The sequence below is a fragment of the Nomascus leucogenys genome, chromosome 9 (genome assembly GCF_006542625.1).
Source record: "Nomascus leucogenys isolate Asia chromosome 9, Asia_NLE_v1, whole genome shotgun sequence".
Classification (NCBI taxonomy): domain Eukaryota; kingdom Metazoa; phylum Chordata; class Mammalia; order Primates; family Hylobatidae; genus Nomascus; species Nomascus leucogenys.
Window position 1 is genome coordinate 45,861,826 of NC_044389.1, and position 24,041 is coordinate 45,885,866.

The following is a 24,041-nucleotide window of genomic DNA, read 5'->3' on the forward strand; positions in this document are numbered from 1 at the left end:
TTAACAACAAGGTGTATATTTCAAAATAGCTGGAAGAGATAACTTGAAATATTACCAACACACAGAAATGATAAATACTGGTCGGGCGCAGTGGCTCACACCTATAGTCCCAGCACTTTGGGAATCCAAGCCGGTCAGATCACTTGAAGCCGGGAGTTCAAGACCAGCCTGGCAAACAGGCAAAATCCCATCTCTACTAAAAATACAAAAATTAGCTGAGTATGGTGGCACACGCCTGTAATCCCAGCTACTTGGGAGGCTGAGGCACAAGAATCACTTGAACCCAGGAGGTGGAGGTTGCAGTGAGCCGAGATCATGCCACTGCACTCCAGCCTCCATCTCAAAAAAAAAAAAAGAGAAAGAAATGATAAATACTCAAGGTGATGGATACACCAAATACCCAGACTTATCATTACACTTTCTATGCATGTAACAAAATATCACCCCATAAATATGTAAAATATTATGTATCCATTAAATTTTTTAAATGTACCTTAAAATAATGATGCCTAGATTTTAGAATTGTACCCAAAAAGTATGATTTTAATTAAAAAAAAAAACTGGGGACTAATATGGGGCTAGTAATTTTCTATTTTGCCCAAAAAAATGAATTTTTAAAAATCTGCTATTCTCATCATTTCATTAAAAAAGAACATTTTAACAACCAAAAAATAAGCAGACATTATCTCATAATGAAAAAAAAAGTCTTAAATAGAACAATTTGGCTTTGCAAAAACTCACTAAATTGTGCCTTTCTTCCACCATTCTTCAGATAGTAGTGTGAACTTCATCAGGCACCAGAGCTGCTCTGAGCACTAGCTTTGGGAAACACCAGCTTAGGGGTGGTAGAAAAGACAAAAATGGAGTGAGGGTAGACTGGTGAAGACAGAAAAAGAAATAAAGATTAGGAGTCATCAAACAATGATCCAGTAGAGCCATGGTTTGCAAGTTGCTTCACAGAAGGTACTCAAAAGCAGCTGGCAAGGGGCGAAGCTGTGGGTCTCCAGCCTTCCACTTCAGCCAGAGAGGCCTTACTCTTATTTGACGTATACTGGGATACCACCTAATCAGACTCACTGAGGCACCTGGGTTCTCTGGGCTGGCTAATGGTTTGTGCCAATTCTTCAAATATTGACTCAACACATTTTTAGTGAGAGTAGGGAGAAACCAACTAACTTCACTTGAAAAAAACTATATATCTCCTTCTTTATGTTCAGAACAAGAGACAATTACATACACTTATCATTAACATAATATTTTGACTTATTTGCAATTGTCTTTCATTTCACTGATTTTCCATTATTCCTAGCTACAAAGCACTGTTCCGTTATACCAAGTCCCTCAGAGTCACTGGGAATAGAAGCAACTTACATGGCTTTTTCAGGGTGATTTTATTGTGTTTTGTTTTGCGTTTCTTGTTAACAAAACATTCTCTTTTCTGAAATATGTGTTATTATTTAGGATGTGTGAGATTTTCCAAACCAGATATATTTTGGGAGGCATTAAGGGATTACAGTGCATATGATAGAGTAAATCATTCTTTCTCAGTAAGTGGGACTAAGTGATGTGTTGCTGCGTTTCAGAATTTCAGCTGACTGCAACTGCCAACTTCAGGCCTCTGTCAGCTGCCTTGCTAGGTCTGGTTGGGGCCAAATGAACTGCAGGCATGCCGGAGTCATCAAAACATTCAGACCAAATTGGCCACCACCATCAAAGAGTGTTTCGCTTTTGTTTTTATTTTCACATGAGGGGCTCTACTTCATTAGGACCGAAAATGATATACATTTTGATGCTTTTGAAAATAATAGCAAGTGGAAACCTGAGTTTTAAAAGTGCCATATTTCTGATTTATTCCAGCATCTTTTAGCTTCTTCCTAGGAAGAAGCTCAGTTGATCTGCTTCTTAATCCAGATCTGTAAAATTCACTTGAATAAAGTGTTTGGCTTTTTAGTAAAGTTTTAAAACCACAAAAGAACAGGTATGCATATCAGGGTACAATAGAGGGTTACAATAGGCAGTTGTAAAATGAAAGTATTTTGAAAGTCTCACATAGTTGTTAACTACCAACTTGATTCCTTGATGAGAATATTAACCAGACCAAACTGCTATCATCCAGTGCTTGATTATCAATGGTTTGCTTTGGACTCCTGCCAAATATGGGGAAAAAAGGGGGGCAAATGAAGGGAAGGAAGACACTGGCTGATGACTACCAGTAAATCCTTTCTCTATCCCAAGGCAAATGAGACAGATGAGACTCACCCACCCACCTCCACCTTTTCCCCCTCATAATGGTCCAAAATGCTCCCTATAGAAAATATGTGCAACAGCAGCAGTCTTCCTCTTCTCTGCACAAGTCTGCACCCGTTTTTTGTGCTGATGCTGACAGTTGATTTGGTATACAGAAAGGACTCCACACAGGGAGACAGAATCAAGCCCAGTTTCCTCTCCAATAACCTGAGAAGCACAGCCCCACTGGCCCACAGGTGGCACACGCATGTGGATGGGAGATCTGGTCCGGGGGGACTTGGCACTCACTGGAGCTGCCCTCTGAAGCTCATCCAATAATCCACCCCATTGAATGCAGGAGGTGTGGAGATAATGACTATTTCCTGAATGTCGTGCTGCTTAAACAGCCCTGCTGTGGTGTTTGGAGAAATTCAGGATGTTTTTGCATCCCAGGTGCTGTTGGAGCTGCCTAGCTAAGCTAAACACCCCACACAGGCATTGAGAACAGGTGGTGTCTGGCCTGACTGCTGGCAGTCAGGATGATGGTTGTTTTTCCTGTTCCAGCAGTTGGCAGAGGAATGCAAGCTTCAGTACAATCAGTAGCTTTCCATCCTCAAAAAAGGAATGTGTTTTCCCAGACACCAGTGCATAAAGACACTCTATAGTGCTCAAAAGCCCTTTCTGAGACAGAACAAAGTCCAAAACCACAGACTACCATTCAGAATCTTCCTCAATTTATCCTTGTTTTTAAGCACTTTGGCATGCAAGATGCAAGATCCACTTAAGCGAGCTCAAGAGAGGGTGTGTGTGCATTTGCGTGCGTGTGTGCATGTGTGTCTGTGTATGTGTGTATGTGTGTGTGTGTAGAGATGTTATTAAAAGAATGCAAGGAAGGAAATGGCTCAAAGTAATCAAAAATTAACCAGGAATCACCTGTGGCTCCCTAAATTTCTGAGGGACCACAAAGCTCCCCCCATCTCTAGTTCTGTCATGGGACACACATGCTCTAGTCAACTCTTTTCCTAATTTTTGCCTTGGCCTCCGTATCTATTAACCCCGGTCATCTTCTTTCAAGGATCTTCTCTGATCTCCCCCCAAGCCCACCGTTTGATGACATCTGTTTCTCCTGATTATACTCCGCCAAAAGACCCTGTTTCATCCATTGCCTTTGTTATGACCTGACATTTTCTTAGCTATTTACTTGTTCATTTTCCCATTTAAACTTAATGTCTGTGAAAGAAGGACTTTGCCTTGTACATCCCTGTATCGATAGGCCCTAGAACAGCATGAGGCAGATAATCAGCACTTACTAAATGCATGATGGTTCACACTCAGGGCCCTCTACTATGGAATTTCTATATTTGTTGGTTCAAATGCTCATGTGAGGCCATCTGATTGGTTCTCTTGCCAGCTAGATGGTCTCCCCTGGGCATCTGAACCAACAAATATAGAAATTGAACCAAGGCTGAATGCTAAAACTAAAACCAAGGCTGAATGCTAAAACTAAACTGAAAACTAGTTCTAGCATTCAGCCTTGGTCCAATCTGCCATGTCAAGGAAGAAGAGGCAAGAGGCTACACTTTCCAAAGGTTATGAGAGGTGGTGAGTCTCCAGGGATCTACAGGTGAAGAAGACACTAGAACATGCCTCAAAGAAGATTCACCAGCCTTTGCAGACTTATCTCCCACAAGTGCATGTACAACACTTCACTACCCCATTCCTGTGGGCTACTCAAAACCCCTGGCTCTGATACGCACTCACAGTTTTGTTAAGTCACCCTGTCTTCCCTGCTTCAGATCTTGTCTCAAACTGTTCCCTCCTTTCCAGAAAGTCTCATCCCAAACAGCCCAACCCCACTGTCACGCTATAGATGTTATAGCCTTATTTCAGAATTCAACTCAGATTTCATCTCATTCCCAGATTCTGTCACTCTAAATTAACCACTCCTTTTCCCAAAGTCAGAAACACCTTGGTTCAACCTCTGCTAAGGACTTGCTCCAGGCTTCTTTGCAAGAGAAAGGTAAGAATCAGATAATAAAATGCCACCCAAAGATCCTTAGCAGGGATAGCCCAGAGATTTATTTACAATCGGATGGGGCCAGAATCTGACACCCATTCCGGGTACAAGAGGCCATGACGAGCTGTGTTCCTAGCGAGGATATGACTTCCTGACAAAGGCCACTAGGCAGCACAGCAACATGGGAAACACGGCAAGGGCGATGAAAATCAACTTTGCCCTCTTAGCAGCAAGGAGAAGCCCAGTCTTTACCTAAATGCTGGCTGTTTCTAGGTTTCACCCCTGAGACCAGTGGTTCTCAAAATTGGCTGCATGTTAACATTCCCTGGGGTGCTTTTTAAAACTCTCCACATCCTGAGAGAAACCTTAAATGCATACTGCTAAGTGAAATAAGCCAACCTGTAAAGGTACATGTGCTGTGATTCCAACTGTAATATTCAGGAAAAGGAAAAACTATGGAGACAGCGAAATGGATTAGCAGTTGCCAGGGGTTAGTGGGGAAGGAAAGATAAATAAGCAGGCACAGGGCATTTTTAGGGCAGTGGAAAGAGTTTGTATGATACTATAATGGTGGATACATGTCATTATATATTTTCCTAAGCCCATAGACTATAAAACACCAAAAGTGGACCCTAATGTAAACTATGGACTCTGAGTGATAATGATGTGTCGATGGAGGTTCATCAGTTCTAACAAATGTACCACTTTGCTGGGGGATGAAAAATATAATATATGCCTGGCCCACATTCATGTCATATTGCCATCGTCATAGTGCCTTTGCCACTCATAGCTTTCTATAAATGTGGAGGAGGTTAATGCCTGTGTGGGGAAGAGGGTATATAAGTACTCTCTATACTTTCTGCTCAATCTTGCTGAGAACTTAAAACTGCTCTAAAAAATAAAATCTATAAATATATCTACATGTCCAGATCCTGCCCTAGATATTGTAAATAAATTACTCCAGGGTGGGGCCCAGGCTTTGAGAACCACTGGCCTGGAGCTGTATCAAAACATATCTCTCTGGGTATGATGGCTCACACCTGTAATCCCAGCATTTTTTTTTTTTTTTTTTTGAGGCAGAGTCTTGCTCTGTCGCCCAGACCGGAGTGCAGTGGCGCAATCTCGGCTCACTGCAAGCTCCGCCTCCCGGGTTCACGCCATTCTCCTGCCTCAGCCTCCCAAGTAGCTGGGACTACTGGTGCCTGCCACCGCGCCCGGCTAATTTTTTGTATTTTTAGTAGAGACGGGGTTTCACCGTGTTAGCCAGGATGGTCTCGATCTCCTGACCTCGTGATCCACCCATCTCGGCCTCCCAAAGTGCTGGGATTACAGGCGTGAGCCACCGCACCCGGCCTAATCCCAGCATTTTGGGAGTCAGAAGCAGGAGGATCACTTGAGGCTAAGAGTTTGAGACCAGCCTGGGCAACATAGCAAGACCCCATCAGGTGAGTGGAACACACCTGTGGTCCTAGCTACACAAGAGGCTGAAACAGGAGGACTGCTTGAGCCCAGGAATTCAAGGATACTGTGAGGTATGATCATGCCACTACACTCCAGCCTGGACAACAGAGCAAGACCCTGTCTCCTAAAAAAATTAAAAGTATCATAAGAGAAAGACAGACAAGAGCTTTGGTTCCAAAGAGGCCTAAGCAGAAATCCCAACTCCATCTTTACCACCTTTGCCATCTTCCACAAGTCACTTAAGCCTTCCTTTCTGTGTAAGTAAAGTGCCAGTAATTCCTACTGCATATGATTATTGTAAAGATTAGGGAAATCATGTTCAAAATTCCAGGTACATAATAAACCCTCAATAAAATTATGTATACATATTATTAATTCCTCCCTACAACCTGTTTAAAACAATATGTCTTAAACATGTAAGGCAATGTTGCCTACACAACAAAATATTGGTGCTTTAAGAAAAAGAGGTCCTTTTTTTTGTTTTTGTGTAAGCCACCTCAGCCTATTCATATGATGAAAGTTGTTTGGCAGGCCAGATGTGTACACTCCTCTGAAAATCGACATCTCCAGATTCTAACTTTTTATTGAGGCAATAGCCCTTTAAAAAGTGAATTCATGTCAGCCACTATAGACCAGGAGGCAGCTATTCTGCTACAAAGCAATTGATGTGGAAGTCAGTAACTCTTCTTGAATACAAATACTGCACCTATAGAAAGCTATGGGTGGCAAAGTCACTATGGGAATATGACATGAATGTGGGACAGGCATATACTACATTTTGTATATGGAAAACAACCATCATGCACAAAAACAAAAAGAAAAAAATGTCTTTCCTGCTTATTAGCAAAATCATAGTATCTAGTTTTCAAAGCCCATTAAAGAAATGCTTCTTGACTTTCTCACTGTATGTATTAGTCTGTTCTCATGCTGCTAATAAAGACATACCCAAGACTTGGTAATTTATAAAGGAAAGAGGTTTATTGGACCCACAGTTCAGCATGTCTGGGGAGGCCTCACAATCATGGCAGAAGACAAAGGAGAAGCAAAGGCACATCTTACGTGGTAGCAGGCAAGAGAGCTTGTGCAAGGGAACTCCCATTTATAAAACTGTCAGATCTCATGAAACTTATTCACTACCATGAGAACAGTATGAGGGAAACCACCCCCATGATTCAATTATCTCCACCTGGCCCTCCTCTTGACAATTCAAGGTAAGATTCTGGGGGGGATGCAGAGCCAAACTACATCATTCCACCCCTGGCCCCTCCAAAATCTCATATCCTCACATTTCAAAACGAATCATCCCTTCCCAGCAGTCCCCCAAAGTCTTAACTCATTTCAGCATTAACTCAAAAGTCCACAGTCTCATCTGAGATAAGGCAAGGCCCTTCCACCTAGGAACCTGTAAAATCAAAAGCAAGTAAATTACTTCCTAGATACAATTGGGGTACAGGCATTGGGTAAATGCACCCATTCCAAATGGAAGAAATTTGCCAAAATTTAGGGGCTACAGGCCCCATGCAAGTCCGAAATCCAGCAGAGCAGTTAAATCTTAAAGCTCCAAAATGATCTCCTTTGAACTCCATGTCTCATATCCAGGTCACACCAATGAAAAAGGTGGGTTCTCATGGTCTTGAGCAGCTCCTCCCCTGTGGCTTTGAGGGGTACAGCCCTGCTCCTGGCTGTTTTCACAGGCTGGCATTGAGTGTCTGTGGCTTTTTCAGGCACACAGTGCAAACTGTCAATGTATCTACCATTCTGGGATCTGGAGGATGATGGCCCTCTTCTTACAGCTCCACTAGGCAGTGCCCCAGTGGGGACTCTGTGTGGGAGCTCACACCTCATATTTCCTTTCTGCACTGCCCTAGCAGAGGTTCTATATGAGGGCTCTGCCCCTGCAGCACACCTCTGCCTGGACATTCATGCATTTCCATACATCCTCTGAAATCCAGGCAGAGGTTCCCAAACCTCAATTCTTGACTTCTGTGCACCCACAGGCCCAACACCACGCGTAAGCCACCAAAGCTTGGGGCTTGTACCCTCTGAAGAAGCAGCCTGACCTTTACAGCAGCCCCTTTTAGCCATGGCTGGGACATAGGGCACCAAGTCCCAAGACTGCACAAAGCAGCAAGGCACTGGGACCAGCCCAGGAAACCATCTTTTCCTCCTTAACCTCTGGACCTGTGATGGGAGGGGATGCCATGAAGACCTCTGGCATCCCCTGTAGACATTTTCCCCATTGTCTTGGCAATTAACATTTGGCTCCTCATTACTTATGTATATTTCTAGAGCCAGCTTGAATTTCTCCTCAGAAAATGGGTTTTTCTTTTCTACCACATCATTAGGCTGCAAATTTTCTGCTCTTCTTCCCTTTTAAACATAAGTTCCAATTCCAAACCATATCTTTGTGAATACATAAAGCTTTTAACAGCACCCAAGTCACCTCTTGAACACTTTGCTGCTTAGAAATTTCATCTGCCAGATACCCTAAATCATCTCTCTCAAATTCAAATTTCCACAGATCTCTAGGGCGGGGGCAAAATGCCATCAGTCTCTTTGTTAAAACATGGCAAGAGTCACCTTTGTTCCAGTTCCCAACAGTTTGTCATCTCCATCTGAGACCACCTCAACCTGGACTTCATTGTCCATATTACTATCAGCATTTTGGCCAAAGCCATTCAAAAGTCCCTAGGAAGTTTAAAACTTTCCCACATCTTCCTGTCCTCTTCTGAGCCCTCCAAACTGTTCCCAACCTCTGCCGGTTACCCAGTTCCAGTCACTTCCACATTTTCAGGTATCTTTACAGCAGCACCCCACTCTACCAGTACCAATTACTGAATTAGTTTGTTCTCATGCTGCTAATAAACACATACCTGAGACTGGGTAATTTATGAAGAAAAGAGGTTTAATGAATTCACAGTTCAGCATGGCTGAGGAGGCCTCGCAATCATGGCAGAAGATAAGGGAGAAGCAAAGGCGCATCTTAGATGGTGGCAGGCAAGAGAGCTTGTGCAGGGGAAATCCCATTTATAAAACCATCAGATCTCATGAGACTTATTCACTAACCTGAGAACAGTATGAGAGAAACCACACCCATGATTCATTGATCTCCACCTAGCCCCACCCTCGACATGTGGGGATTATTACAATTCAAGGTGACATTTGGGTGAAGACACAGCCAAACCATATCACTGTACTTGACCCTCTTGCCTCCCAAAACCAAAATGATATCTAAAATACAATGAGGGCTGGCACCATAGCTCATAGCCGTAATCCTCACACTTTGGGAGGTCACCTGAGGCTCGGAGTTCAAGACCAGTCTGGGCAACATAGATAGACCCCCATCTCTACAAAAAATTTAAAAATTAGCCAGGCATCATGGTGCATACCCATAGCCGCAGCTACTTGGGAGGCTGATGTGGGAGAATCACCTCAGCCCAGGAGTTCAAGGCTGCAGTGAGAGATGATGGCACCACTGCACCCAGCCTGGGCAACAGAGTGTAGTGGTGTATTAGTCCATTTTCACACTGCTATAAAGAACTACCTAAGATTGGGTAATTTACAAAGAAAAGAGGTTTAATTCACTCACAATTCCTCAGGCTTCATAGGACGCATGACTGGGAGCCTCAGGAAACTTACAACCATAGCAGAAGAGGAAGGAAACATCTTCACATGGTGGTGGGAGAGATCAAAAGGGTAAGTGCCACATACTTTTATACTATCAGCTCTTGAGAACTCACTACCACAAGAACAGCATCGGGGGAATCCGATCCCATGATCCAATCACCTCCCACAAGGCCCCTCCTCCAACACCAAGGATCACAACTCCAGATGAAATTTGGGTAGGGACGCACAGAAAAATTGTATCAAATGGTATGAAGCCAAGAGCTTGCAAAGTCTGGCCTGACTCAATCCAAGTTTGTGTAAGATAAACATGTTACAGTTGTTGCCTGAACCACTGCAGAAGAGAAGAGAGGTAATTTTAATCATGGTAATTATATGATGACTTAATTTAGACTTGTAGAAATGTGGATGAGCATAGGTCCCTATTTTAAAATACAAGATTGGGGAGGAAATTCCCACATGGGAATCAACAGATTAAATTAAGCCAAACTATTGCAAGACAAACAAAAAAAAACCTATGATAACAAAAGTATATGCAGGACCTTAATTCATGAATTGACCTATTGATTTTTCTCAGCTGTGAACATTAGCTAGCACTTGGTCATTATCCTCGCTAATAAGGGTCAGCCTATTAAACCACAGACCACAGGTCAAACCTGGCCCACCATCAGTTTTTGTAAATAAAATTTTATGGAACACAGCTATACTCATTTGTTTACATATCGTCTATGGCTGCATTCATATTGTAACAGCTGGGTTATGTAGTTGTGAGATAGTATGGCCCACACAAAGTTGAAAATATCTACTATCTGGCCCTTTACAAAAGTTCATCAATCCCTATTCTATAGAAACACTGCGTAAAATCATTTCCCTACCATAAATACTTAGGCTAAACCTGACAGTCTGAGTAAAAATATATTAAAATTTGTGCTTGAAGATTTATGCTTGATATGGAGTACATGGAATAGCAATTACGTGTTTATTATTTGTTACATGCCACTTGGGGAAAGTAAAATTAGCTTATGCCACTAAATATCTATTTTTATGTAGATAAGAGTTACACTAACAGTAAAGATTTCATTTCAGTCTTTATTAATAATTATTAGATGGTTAGTTATTTTCACCTATCACGGCAACTTGGAGAAGAAATATAGTTCATATTATTTCTGCCTTAGTTTTGCCACAGATTAAATGTAAAGGGAAATGGAACTGGTATGTTTAATTCAACTCAGCACTTCTCTCAGGGATGAAATAGTGTCAATTATGTGCACTGCAGTTGTTTTAAAGCAAACTGAAACATAAAATATACTCAATTTAATTAAAGCATAAAAACAAAATGTATCAATAGTAAAAGAGTGAGAACAGCAGAATTGGTATGGTAATCTTATTTATGTATCTCAATTTACTGCATCCAAAACTGTGTGGGTTTTAAACAGTCATTAATGGGAATCCGGTTAAAACAGAGCTACAAAGGAGAGAAAAAAACAATTTAAATGAGTGACATTTTTCTTTTTCCCACCTTGCCATCTTCTAAAGGAGGGACTATTAAAATTTTAAATCAGTTTTTCATCAAAGTTTAGTGGTGTAATATTTAATTGAAAACAACACCAGATGTTCTTTATCAAAACATCTTTCATAATGGCTAAATCAAGGCTTGGGAAGTTATTTAATGAGATAATTGTTGGTCTGTGAATACAGCAGCAATTCCACATGTACTTGTAACACTAAAAGACACAGGTTTGGAAGCTAGCCAAGGTTGTGTTGGCTGCTTTCTGCTTCTCATATCTCTCCTTGTGTGGTCCAAGCAAAAATGGTGCTTTGGTGCTATGGTTAAATTAAAATAATTCTATTTTAAAATAATTATTTTGTCAAAATAATTAAATTATTACTGATCACTAGACTTTGAGTTAATCAAAAGGGAAACAATCCAATGAGCCTACTCTAATCACATGAACCCTTTGAAGCACGGTTTTCTCTGGGTAGTAGCAGAAGAGGACATCAGAGAGATCTGAAGCACTAGAAAGACTGAATATGCCATTGCTGGCTTTGAAGATGGAGGGGCCATGTGCAAGGAGGACACCAAATCTCAAAGTCCAAAACCAATAGATGAACCCCAGGAATAAGTGCCCTGGAGAATGGCATCCTGTTTGAGCCAGAGAATAAAATTCCATTGATAAGATATAGGCAAGGTGTGGTGGCTCACACCTGTAATCCCAGCACTGTGGGAGGCTTAGGTGGGTGAAAGGCTTGAGTCCAGGAGTTGAAGACCAGCCTGGGCAACATGACAAAAACAGGTCTCTACAAAAAATTAGCTGGGCATGGTGGTATATGCCTGTAGTCCCAGCTACTTGGGAGGCTGAGGCAGGAGGATCATGTGAGCCCAGGAGGTGGCCATTGCAATGAGCCAAGATCATGCCACTACACCCTAGCCTTGGTGACAGAATGAAATTCTTTCTCAAAAAAAAAAGATATATAGCATAGATAACAAACTGTATGGTTCACAGGCAAACAAAAACAAGCAAGGGAAATCCCAGAGCTCAGTTTCAGCAAAGAGTTAATTTGAGAAAACAATATTTGACAACTGTGGTGGGCAGAACTCTAAACTGACCACCCAAGATTTCCTGCCCTAATCTCCAGGACTATGAATAGGATGTAATATCATGTCTGTGGCTATGTTACATTACCTGGCAAAAGGGATTTTGCAAAAATAATTACATTATTACTGATCAGTAGACTCTGAATTCATCAAAAGGGAAATGATCCAAGTAAGTCTTCTCTAATCACATGAACCCTTTGAAAGCACAGTTTTCTCTGGGTAGTAGCAGAAGAGGAAGTCGGAGAGATCTGAAGCACTAGAAAGACTGAATATGCCATATTGCTGGCTTTGAAGATGGAGGGGCCATGTGCAAGGAGGACCAGAGAGCTGTCCAACAACATCCAGCAAGAAAGCAGGGAACTCAGTCCTACAGCCACAAGGAACTGAATTCTGCCAAAAACCTGAATGATCTTAGAAGTTAATTCTTCCCAGAGCCACCAAATAAAAGCCCAACCCAGCCCACACTTTCATTTCAGCCTAAGCAGAGAACTCAGTCAAGCCTACAAGCTGCAAACTTTGTAGTAATTTGTTAAGAAAACGAATAAAACTGTCATTCCTTCCATTATTAAGGCCAGAATGATAAGGAATTTCCAAAGCATCTGTTGGCTTTTCTTATCATGGTTCTGCTTGATCAAATTCCTACAACCTCCCTGATACTCACCATAAAATTAACAATACTTTATTTTCCTGGAAGAGAAGAGAGTAAGAATCTATGAATATTAAGCAAGTGACACTGAAATCTGCAGGCACTTTTTCCAAAAAGACAAATGCTGCAACAGTTAGAACATGCAATGCTTTTGAGATTCGTAGGAGACACTCATCTCCCAAAAAATTGGGCCAGTCAGCTGTTTACTGTTGTTCCTATAGAGCAAAGGCAGACTTGCCATAAACCTGCTTCAAATGGGGTGAATAAATGCAGACTGGATAGTGATAACTGCCATCACTTCTGCTCCATGGAAGATAATAAAGATGGATAAAACAGCCCTACCCCAGCCCGTTGGAATCAGCCCCTGCTTGTGAGCAGAACCGAAGTGGACATAGGTCCACTTTGCCCTTTAAAGTGAAGGACCAGAACTACTTTTGAAAAACAAAAAATGTATCTTATCATCAGAGGGCTTGGATTAGTCAGGGTTCGCCAAAGAAATAGAACCAATAAGAGAGATATAGGTGGAGATAAGAGAGAGACAGAGATACAGATAGATAGAGATAGAGATATAGAGATAAAGAGGACAATTGGTTTATTAGGACAATTGGCTCATGTGATTATGGAGGCCAAGAAGTCCCATGATATGCTGTCTGCCAGCAAGAGACCCAGAAAAACTGGTGGCATAATGCAGTCAGAGTCCAAAGACCAGAGGACCAGGGGACGGAGCTGATGGCAAAACTGAAGCAGAAGGTATGAGAACCTGGAGGAGGTTGGACAGCAGGTGGGAAGGGGGTGCAGTAATCAGTTTAAGTCCCAGAGTCCAAAGGCCCAAAAACTAGGCACTCCATTGTCCAAAGGCCAGATGGATATCCCAGCTCAAAACAGAGCAAAAGAGAATTTACCTTTCATCTGCCTCCTTGTTCTATTTTATTCCTCAGAGGATTGGATGATGCCTACCCATATTAGCGAGGAAGATCTTCTGTACTCAGTCTACTCATTCAAATGCTAATCTCTTCCAGAAACAGCCTCATAGACACCCAGAAATAATGCTTTACCAGCTCTCTGGGCATCTCTTACCTCAATCAAGTTGACACATAAAATTAACCACCACAGGGCTAAAACTAGTGTGGTTAGTATTCAAATACTATTTACTATTCTTTGAGATAGAGAATTTATAAAGCGGTCAAGCCTGGGTGCAGTGGCTCACACCTGTAATCCCAGCACTTTGGGAGGCCAAGGCCAGCCTGGCCAACATGATGAAACCCCGCCTCTACCAAAAATACAAAAATTAGCCAGACATGGTGGCACACAACTGTAAACAGCTACTCAGGAGGCTGAGGCAGGAAAATCACTTGAACCCCAGGAGGTGGAGGTTGCAGTGAGCTGAGATCATGCCATTGCACTCCAGCCTGGGTGACATAGCAAGACTCTGTCCCAGAAAAAAAACAAAAAAAGGAAGTCAAAAAACCCTTTGACTTATTGCTTATTTTAAAAGAACAAGAAAGGAGAACTCCCAAATCTCAGTAAGTCCTGAAGCAGCAACCATGAAACTCTTCATGAAGAACCCCATCGGCACACAGGAGGCTGCACTCTTCAAGAGGTACTGTCCTCCCACAGACTCCCCATTAGCGGACGCACAGAGGTCCAGCTTGAAAGTCTTTGCAAGTTGGGCTGGAATGACCAGCCCTACACATACAAGTTTCTACTGTGAAAGTTGTTGGAATCAAAATGGAGTCACTTGTGTTAAAAACCCTAACAAAAGAAGCCAGAGAAGGCCATGAAAAGAAGGTTATCACACACAAATGCCTAATAACAAGAGCTATCACTGAAGATTCTGCAAAAACCACAACCTTGCACAAAGACCGTCACAATCTTATATGAAAACAATACTTCAGCAAGAACATCTGCCCAGAAGATTTGTCCAAACTTGAACTGGCACCACTCTTGTTATTGATCCTTATAACCCAGGATAATTATCTCAAAACAACTATGCAACCCTCTCATTTTCCTTTAAAAGCCATTGTCTTCTTTTACCTTCCTGAATATGCGCATAGTTCACATGTATTCCTATTGGCACGTGTATTCCTATTGCAATGCCTGTTCCCAAGTAAATATTATTTCTTTTAGACGGCATCTCTTTGTTATTTAAGTTGACACCACTTTTTCTCAGTCATCATTTTAACTTTATCAGTGTTCACATAGGGTTGCTTTAAAAAAGTTTGTTTTGACCCTTATAAAACTATTGAAAGATTTTCAAACTTAAGTCCAACATTAGGTGTCTCTAATATTCCAAGTGTTACCTGCAAAGTAATTCAGCCCTAGGAGGAACTAGTCACCCCCTCCCCACCCAAAAGCCTGAGTCCCTCCAAAAATATGGGAGGGATCAAGTGGAGGAGCAGAGGAAAAGGAAAATAAAACTATATAATTCTCCTCAACTTAGCAAGAGAGCAAGAGAAGTTGCAACGAGTAATTATTTTATTCTATTAGTCAATTTTAACAAAATCATGGTTAATAATCCTGTGAAAACATCAAGGAAAGCACAGGAAATAATTCAATCATCATATTTATTGAGAGTTTATTATGTACCAAGCACTGCTCCATTCAATCTCCCCACAACCTCATGAGATGGGTAATACTATTATTCCATGTTACAGATAAAATTGAGGCACAAAGAGGTTAAGTCACTTACCCAAGGTCATATAGCTAATAAGTGCTAGAAACTGGAATAAGAGAAGAAAGGAATAAAAAACAAAGTCTGAAGAATGAATGGTAACTGAGATGTCTTAGGCAACAGAGAGCTAATCAGTGGAAGATGTGCAGAGAGATCATTCATTCACTCATTCACTCATGCACCTATTGAGCTGAGTGCTGGAGATAGAGCAATGGCAAATCAGTTTTTAAAGCTAGTCATTGTCCTTGAGATCTGGTGGTTATATACAGTGCAGTAAAGCTAAAATGGAGAATGCACTGAGAGAGGGGCATGAGAAACCTCTGTGAGACCTGAAGGTTAGAAAGATTCTTCCAGCAGAGACCGATGTCTGCTCTGAGATGTGGAGGATGAGGAAGGATGCTCCGGGGGTCAGAGCAGATTGCCTTAGCCCTTTGGGAAGGGTTTTTGCTTCCCATGGGCGCTGGATGCTTTTTAAATAGACCCCAAAAGAAGAGAACGTGACTCTGACAGCCGAATTCCAAATGAATCCAGTCACAGAGTTTATTTTTCTTCCTACCCTAAAAGCCCTCAGGGAAAGAGAAAGGGCTTGGCAAAGGCAGTGGGTGGCCAGATGGGCTGGGAAAGGCCTGAAGCTAGGATGCGAGGGGCTCACCGGGAGGAAGAAAGCTCTGTGGGACGAGCCCGCTACAGCAGTGGGAGAGAGAGCTCAGCCTGGCATGTGGACATGTTTGTGGAGAATACAACAGGGACAAGTGAAAGCAGTCCAAGACAGCAACCAAACCCAGAGAGGCTCCGAGAGAGGGAGCTGCACTTCCGGGGCAGACACCGGGCAGACGTCTGCGCAGAGAGGAGTGGCGTCAGACAGAATTCCAGACTTGGCTGGAGCTCAATAGCAAGACAACTCCCAGAAGGGAAGTGGGCAGAGGAGGCAAGGCTCTATTCCTAAAGAAAACAGAGGCTTGGGATGAGGTAAAAGCTCAGTCTTTCCAGGGAATTCCAGAAAGAAGAAATCACACGTGAGACATCTAAAGAGGATGGCTTTTCTGGGAGACAGAAAGTCATTCAACTCGGCACATCAGGAGGTCAAAGACGGGGACTGAGTGAGGCACACAGAGGGCAGGTCGGTAATGGCTTTATGAAGAGTTATGAGAAGTCTGGCATTCTTCTCATTAAACGGGGTGTGATAGGTCAATGATATTTATCTGAGTATAAACCCTCGGTTGACCAGAGCTTCTGCAAGAGGCCCAGATTAAGAATGATGTATGTTCTAATTGTTTTGGTGCATTTACACCTAGGAATACTTTTTTATTTTTTTTGAGACAGAATCTCACTCTGTCACCCAGGCTGGAGTGCAGTGGTGTGATCTCTGCTCGCTACAACCTCCACCTCCAGGGTTCAAGCAATTATCCTGCCTCAGCCTCTCAAGTAGCCGGGACTACAGGTGCGTGCCACCACGCCCGGCTAATTTTTGTATTTTTAGTAGAGACTTGGTTTCACCATGTTGGCAAAGCTGGTCTCAAACTCCTGACCTCAGGTGATCCACCTGCCTTGGCCTCCCAAAGTGCTGGGATTACAGGTGTAAGCCACCATGCTCGGCCTTATGCCTGAGAATAGCTTTCATTCAGTCACAAATCATCCTCTTCTTGCAAACACAATTGGTATCGAATTGCCAATTTTGTTTGCAAGTGACCCAAAAAGATTTAGCAAGATGAGTTCTGAGAGGCACATAAAGCTGGAAAGTGTTGCTTTCTTGCATTAAGCCAATTTTCCTAGACTTCTGGATGTCCATCTCTTCATTTCAATGGCTAAAGAGACAGGAGGTTTTCCTACACAGGCATCATTGCCACCACATAGCTCCTCCTAAACCTCTCAATGAAGATCTACCAGGATAACAGGACCTTCAGTTGGGTATACTTCTGACCCTTTGAGGCCATGCAAGCCCCCACTATACTCCTCAGCTATGCCCTAACCTGCCCGATTCCTTCCTGAATTCAGGAACCACACACAGAACGCTAGAGATTTTACTGCAGCCCAAAGACACTCATTCCTTCCTCTTGAAATTGTATCTTCCCTCCTGTCTCTTGAATATCTCATTCCCAAATCACTTGCCCTGCTGTAAGAACGCCACAGGGAACCTGCCCTGCTCCTGAAGACCTTGACATTCAAGCCAATCACCATCTCTACTGTGTCACATGGGCTTCCAGGACCCAATTTTATGTAACATGAGGACAAATAGTTAACCTTTGAACCTTAGGGAAAACCTAAAAATGCTATTTCTCAATAAGGCATGGGAATATACTCAAATGACCTGAGAGAATGCCACTCAACAAGAATCAAAAAGAAGAGGGGCTTAAAGTTTTCCAGGATTTCCTCTATTCTGACACATCCACATTTCTCTTTTAAAGCAAGCATTACTAATAAGCAATGATGTTATGAGAAGGAACTACAGAGGGAAGTGGCTTAGCATTAAGGAAGTTAGAGCTGAAGCTTGACGGCTATAGACTCCGACAATATTGAAATTTGCTTGTTGTTCACCTAAGAGGCTGACACCAGTCAGGTAGCTGCACTGCAGAGGCAGATAAAGCAACATCTATGTCATTCATGTGATCAGTGACTCTTTCTTAAAAAGGTGAATCTTCAGCATCAGTGACAGGAATGTTGTTATTCTAACATCTTAACAAGCTAAAACAAAATAAAAAAAAAACTAGCATCCATGAAAGAAATGTTGTTAACATCTTAACATCCCAGCTGATCATCTGTTCAGAAGGAAAGAAATCAATGCTTGCAGGATAAATATCCTCCTAAACATTCAAAAACACCCAAGAAACTCCTTCCTGGGCACAAAGTTTTATGCATAGTGAAGTCTGTGAAAAAACCACGGAAAATATTTTATTTTTCCTGATTTGACTTTCTCCCAAGCCTCTTACGATGATGAGGAGAGATTTTTATTTTTTATTTGTCTACTCCGCCAAGGTGAATTATGAAATCGGGCCAGTGGGAGATTAATATGGGGCACTGCATTATTTGCCACCAAATGATCATATCATTTCCCCATAACAAAAGAAAGATGAAGCCTAATTATGGAATAACCCAAAGACATTTTTTTCTACTGTTGTCACAAAAAGAAATGTTTTCTAATTTATTTTACAGGGACATGTAAATGTAAAAGTCTGTGTTAATGCAAAGTTAAAGTGTTAAGATAATGAATTTTAAGACACGAAATGAGGCTATTCTGGGTTTAAAAGCCTCTCATGATATATGCAATATGGTCAGGATCATAGTTTAAAATCTAAATTTTCTTTTCAACTGTGTATATTTGGAAGTTGGCTATTATTCAGTGACCTCAAATCTTCCTGATGTGAAAGGCAGTTAAATAACAGAGCAGAACACAAGACTGACCACACAAAAAACAATCTTCCTTGATGATTTCTGAGGGTTCTTTAGATATTTTTGTGCCCCCGATGACTTAGGATCAGGGCTAATGGATCCAGAGTCACCTGGCTTTAAATGACCTCTAGCGAGTCCTTCAAGTTCTGTGTCTCTAATACTGAATTTTATGGGCTATTAATGCCTTTTCAATTATATCATTAGCTATTTTCCTGCATGGCAGTACCTCTTTTAAGAGATGAGATGCAGAATACTGATAAGAAATAAGTTTCTGTCCTATATTACACAGTGAGATGTTATCATTGAGGGACTTCACCTCAAGGGCTTACTCTCAGCCAAATGCCCTGCAATGTCTCCGATACAATGTGATATGGTCGCTAGGGAGCCCCCTTCCTTCCTCTCCAGAACTGTCCACAAAGGGCAGTCTTGATTTGTAAAGAACAAGTCCAAAACCAAGCTCAACCTCTTCCCGCAACAGAAACCGGCTGTGGCAGAGACTGGCACCGAGTCTCCCATGGGAGAAATGCTGGGGTTTCTCTTGACTTCCCTCCAGTCAGTTTCTTTACAAGACCTGCAGATTCTACTTCTTTAAGATCTCTTGTCCATCTCTTCACCTCTATTTTGGGTAACAATATGTCCCTATTGTCCAGGACAGTCTTGATTTATGCCCATTGTCCCAGCATAATCACGAACAGTGCTCCCTTTCACTCACAAGAATCCAGGTATAGGCAAATGATACTGTCTCTACTTCGACTCCCATTACCACAGTTGACTTCAGGCCCTTGCTAATTCCTATCTGGATGGTAGTAGTAGTTGGCAGTAGGAGCTGCCAACTGATTTTCCCTTTGGTCCATTTACTTTTAGAATTTTTTAATCGGCCGGGCACCGTGGCTCATGCTTGTAATACCATCAGGGAGGCTGAGGTGGGTGGATCACCTGAGGTCAGGAGTTCAAGACCAGCTTGGCCAACATGGTGAAACCCCATCTCTACTAAAAATACAAAAATTAGCCAGGCATGGTGGTGGGCACCTGTAACCCCAGCTACTCAGGAGGCTGAGGCAGGAGAATCGCTTGAATCCGGGAGGCAGAAGTTGCAGTGAGACGAGATTTCACCACTGCCTGGGTGACAAGAGCAAAACACTGTCTCAAAAAAAAAAAAGAAAAAAAGAAAAGAAAAAAATTTTAATTGATTGCCAATTCTGTACCAGACACACTATTAGCATGAGGCCACGCTCCCCTGTAGGGACATGCAGTTTGCATACTGCACAAGGGCACCCAGCCCAGGGAGCAAGGAAGACTACAATTCAGTTCTCCACCTGCTGGGCCACGCATCTTCGTGTGGACTGGGTCTGCTTCATCAGAGAAAGGGACACCTTTTTCTTCACACAAAGCAACCACCTGCTTGCCAAGTCTTGAACCCTCAGTGCTGCATCTGCCCAGTGGAGGTGGTTTTTTTTAATTACCATAAAGACACAGCATAGGCTGACAGTAGCCCCTGCATTGTGGAAACTGCATTCCTTCTTCAAGTCTGTCCCTGCTATGATCCATTTCCCTCTTCTGTAATGACCTTCCAACACCACAACCTGACCTTGCCTCTCCCCTGCACCCCTCAACAGCTCACAGTCATCTATAAGATGCAGTCCAAAGCTCTGGGTGCAGTATGCAAGGCCCTTCATCATCTGTCATCTGCCCTCTCTCCAGACTCATTTCTCCCCACTTCTCCACATACTCACCTTGCTTCAGCTAAGCTGAACTTCTTGTGGCAGCTGGAATGTGCCACAGTGGTTTCCACTGGTTTAGCCCCTTTTCATGCACTGTTTATCTGAGCTTGGGTGATCAGATACACCCTACCCCATCACCTGACAATCTCTGACTTACTAATGGTGATAACGAATAAGGAGAGAAAGGAGAAAAAAAATGAAATAATAAAGATGATAGATAACTATCGTAACAGACTGTTGAATAGAACAACTCTTCCCTTGCCTAAAAAATGGCACTAGGATCTACAACCTAAAACTATAGGTGCTATGTGTCCCCACATTCTAAAGCAGAGCCACCAAGAATTGGACCAGGGGCAGGTGTGGTGGCTCATGCGTATAATCCCAGCACTTTGGGGGGCCAAGGCAGGAGGATCACTTGACATCAGGAGTTGGAGACCAGCCTGAGCAATATAATGAGACTCTGTCTCTACAAAAGCAAAGAAAAATTATTAATAATCAGGTATGGTGATATGCACCTGTAATCTCAGTTATTTAGGAGGCTGAATAGGGGGATCGCTTGGGCCCAGGAATTTGAGGCTGCAGTGAGCTATGATTGTACCACTGCACTTTAGCCTAGGTGACAGAGCAAGACCTTGTCTCAAAAAAAAAAAAATTGAACCAGAATGCTCCTCAATGCTACACGTCCCTGCCACAAGCACCACAAGCCCCACACACCATCCCCCCACCCCCCCCCACCCCACACACAGGCACATATAAACAGGTTTGGGGTGAGAGCTTACTGGAGAAAGCAGGTTTCTCCTCCCCTTAATCACTGCCCACCCCCCAACTCCTAAGAAGACAAGGGTAATGGAGCCAAGAGATCTGTGATGTCTGCAAGAAAAAGAGACAAGCATTCCGTTGTCCAGTTAGATGTCTCCTGAATAGGCAGGCTGGCTTCTGGCCCTGTGCTGGCTGGACATAGAGGGACTTCACAGGGGCAGGCTGCACAGCACCACAGGTTTCCCACAGATACCAAGAAACTTGCCAGACTGAGTAGTCTTAGAGATACTCCACCAAGAAGGGTGCCCTCCAAGTACAAGGACCCATCAGCAAAGGGTTTGGGAGTGTCCTGTGGGCTGGGGGAATATTGAGCTGAAGTAGTGTAGGAGGGAGGGGGGCATATATCTCTTGCATCATTATCCTTCAGCCAAGGATCACAGGAATGCACCTGTAGTTGAATAAGTTGAGTTTATCACTCATTGTAGCAAGGGAGGATAGACACCATATGGAACTATGGGGGTCTTAGTAAGGGGGTGTTAGAAAGAGCCTATTATAGGATTTGGACTTTGGTTGAGTAATTTAGGGGAAGGTCTAAGGAAGCAGGAGGTTTGCTATGGATTGGGGTGCTGTCAGAAAGCAGGAATGATTCTTTTTAAACATTAAAAAAAATTTTAATTGACAAAAAATTGTGTATATTTACAGTGTACATGATGATTTTATATATGTATGTATTGTGGAATGACTAGATTAAGCTAACTAACATATCCTTTACCTCACATACTTATCATTTTTGAGGCAAGAACATTTAAAATGTACTCTCTGTCAGGCGTGATGGCTCACACCTGTAATTCCAGCACTCTAGGAAGGCTGAGGCGGGTGGATCACAAGGTCAAGAGTTCGAGACCAGCCTGACCAACATGGTGAAACCCAGTCTCTCCTAAAAATACAAAAATTAGCTGAGCTTGGTGGCATGTGCCTGTAATCCCAGCTACTCGGGAGGCTGAGGCAGGAGAATGGCTTGAACCCGGGAGGTGGAGGTTGCAGTGAGCCAAGATTGCGCCACTGCACTCCAGCCTGGGCAACAGAGCGAGACTCCGTCTCAAAAAAAAAAAAGAAAAGAAAAGAAAATTCAACACCACTTCATGATAAAAAACACTCAATCAACAGAATAGAAAGGAATTTCCTCAACCTGATAAGACTGTCTATGAAATGCCCACAGCTAACTTCATACTTAATGGTGAAAAACTAACAAATTCCCTCTAAGGTGAGCACTGGGACAAGGGTGTCCACTCACCTCTTCTGTTCAACATTATACTGGAGGTTCTAACCAGGGCAATTAAGCAAGAAAAAGCAACAAAAGGCACCAATTAAACAGGAAGAAGTAAAAATATCTCCATCTCCACATCCAGCCTCTCCACCTCACTAAAACTGAAGCTGAACAGGTGACAATATATCTGTTATTGGAAGGGTGGAGTTGTCAACTTACTCTTTTAAAGGCTCCATTCACCTGCCTTTTTTCTAACATCTCTTCTTGTTTTCAGGTCCTCCAGCTTGACTGGCGCTATCACAGAGCTCGGGTTCCCCTTTCAGTGACCAGAAACTTGCTTGTTTTCTTTGCTTCCTGGGCAGTGAGGAGGTTCCTCAAAGGGACTCTGCTGTGGCGCATGCTTGCATTCTCACTGTTGGCTCTGATGCAGGACCTTCACACACTGTGGGTGACAGCACTTAGCATACAGCTGCTGCCACTGCCCACCCACATGGCCTACACACACACACAGTTTGTAGAGCCTGAGGGCTTCTTCTGGCTGCGGAGATAAGCACCTTTATTGGCTGTCTTCCCTTCCTGCTTGCTCACCTGCCTGCCCCAACCCTCAATCTGTGTGTCCTGATGTGGCTTCTCAGGTGGCCTACTTGCACTGGAATCCTTGTCTCAGAGTAAGCTTCTGGAGAATCTAAAACTATGACAGATCGTCATACTAGATCATGGAACCAATTTAGTGGCTCTTGACCAGTGAATTAATAAAAAGGAAATCAGGACCGGGTATAGTGGCTCACACCTGTAATCCCAACAGTTTTGGAGGCCGAGGCAAGTGGATCACTTGAGGTCAGGAGTTCGAGATCAGCCTGGGCAACACGGTGAAACCCTGTCTCTAGTAAAAATACAAAAATTAGCTGGGCATGTTGGTGCATGCCTGTAATACCAGCTACTCAGGAGGCTGAGGCAGAAGGATTGCTTGAAGCTGGGAGGCAGAGGTTGCAGTGAGCCAAAATCTCACCGCTGCACTCCAAACTAGGCGACACAGGGAGACTTCATCTCAAAAAAAAAAAAAAAGAAAGAAAAAGAAAGAAAAGAAAAGAAAGAAGGAAAGAAATTAAATACAATAGGAAATAGAGTGCACTCTGCATTTGTTTCCTTTTCAAGAAAACAGATGGGTCATGTAAACTGCATCTCTTAGGATGGAACAAAGACAAAAATATTTAGGAAAACTCTGCTGTAAAGATTTTTCATTGTTTTTTAAACAACTGTCAGGTCAACATATGACCCTTGAGGGAAAAAAAAATGCTCCACGTGTCTATAATACACTAAGGAGAGGCCAAAAAGCAGTGCTAGGTTTTTCTGGATGGAAGGATGTTTCCCCACTCTCCTCTCCCCCCCCAATTTTGTGGTCATTTAATTTTCAAAAAAAATTTGCAATAATTATCCTTGTAAGAGTCTGTTGAGAATGAGTTCTTTACATTGCTAATGGGATTATGAACTGAACTGCTGGCTTTCAGTCAGCAACCCTGTAAATCCCTGGATTTATGCTAAGAAAAAGAACACAAAAGAACCACAATGTGACATGCAGAATAATGCAGGCTGCAGTGTTACACATTCAGTTAAAAAGTGAAAGCAACTTCCATGTCTGCGTTGGAGAGGCCAGTGTTCCTGGGAA

General features: G+C 42.7%; 1 long non-coding RNA gene across 1 annotated transcript in view; it reads right to left on the minus strand.

Moving 5' to 3' along the window:
• Window positions 1-24,041, minus strand: part of LOC115836695 — a 93,478-nt gene that overhangs the window by 67,898 nt on the left and 1,539 nt on the right. The gene's annotated exons all lie outside the window — the stretch shown is intronic.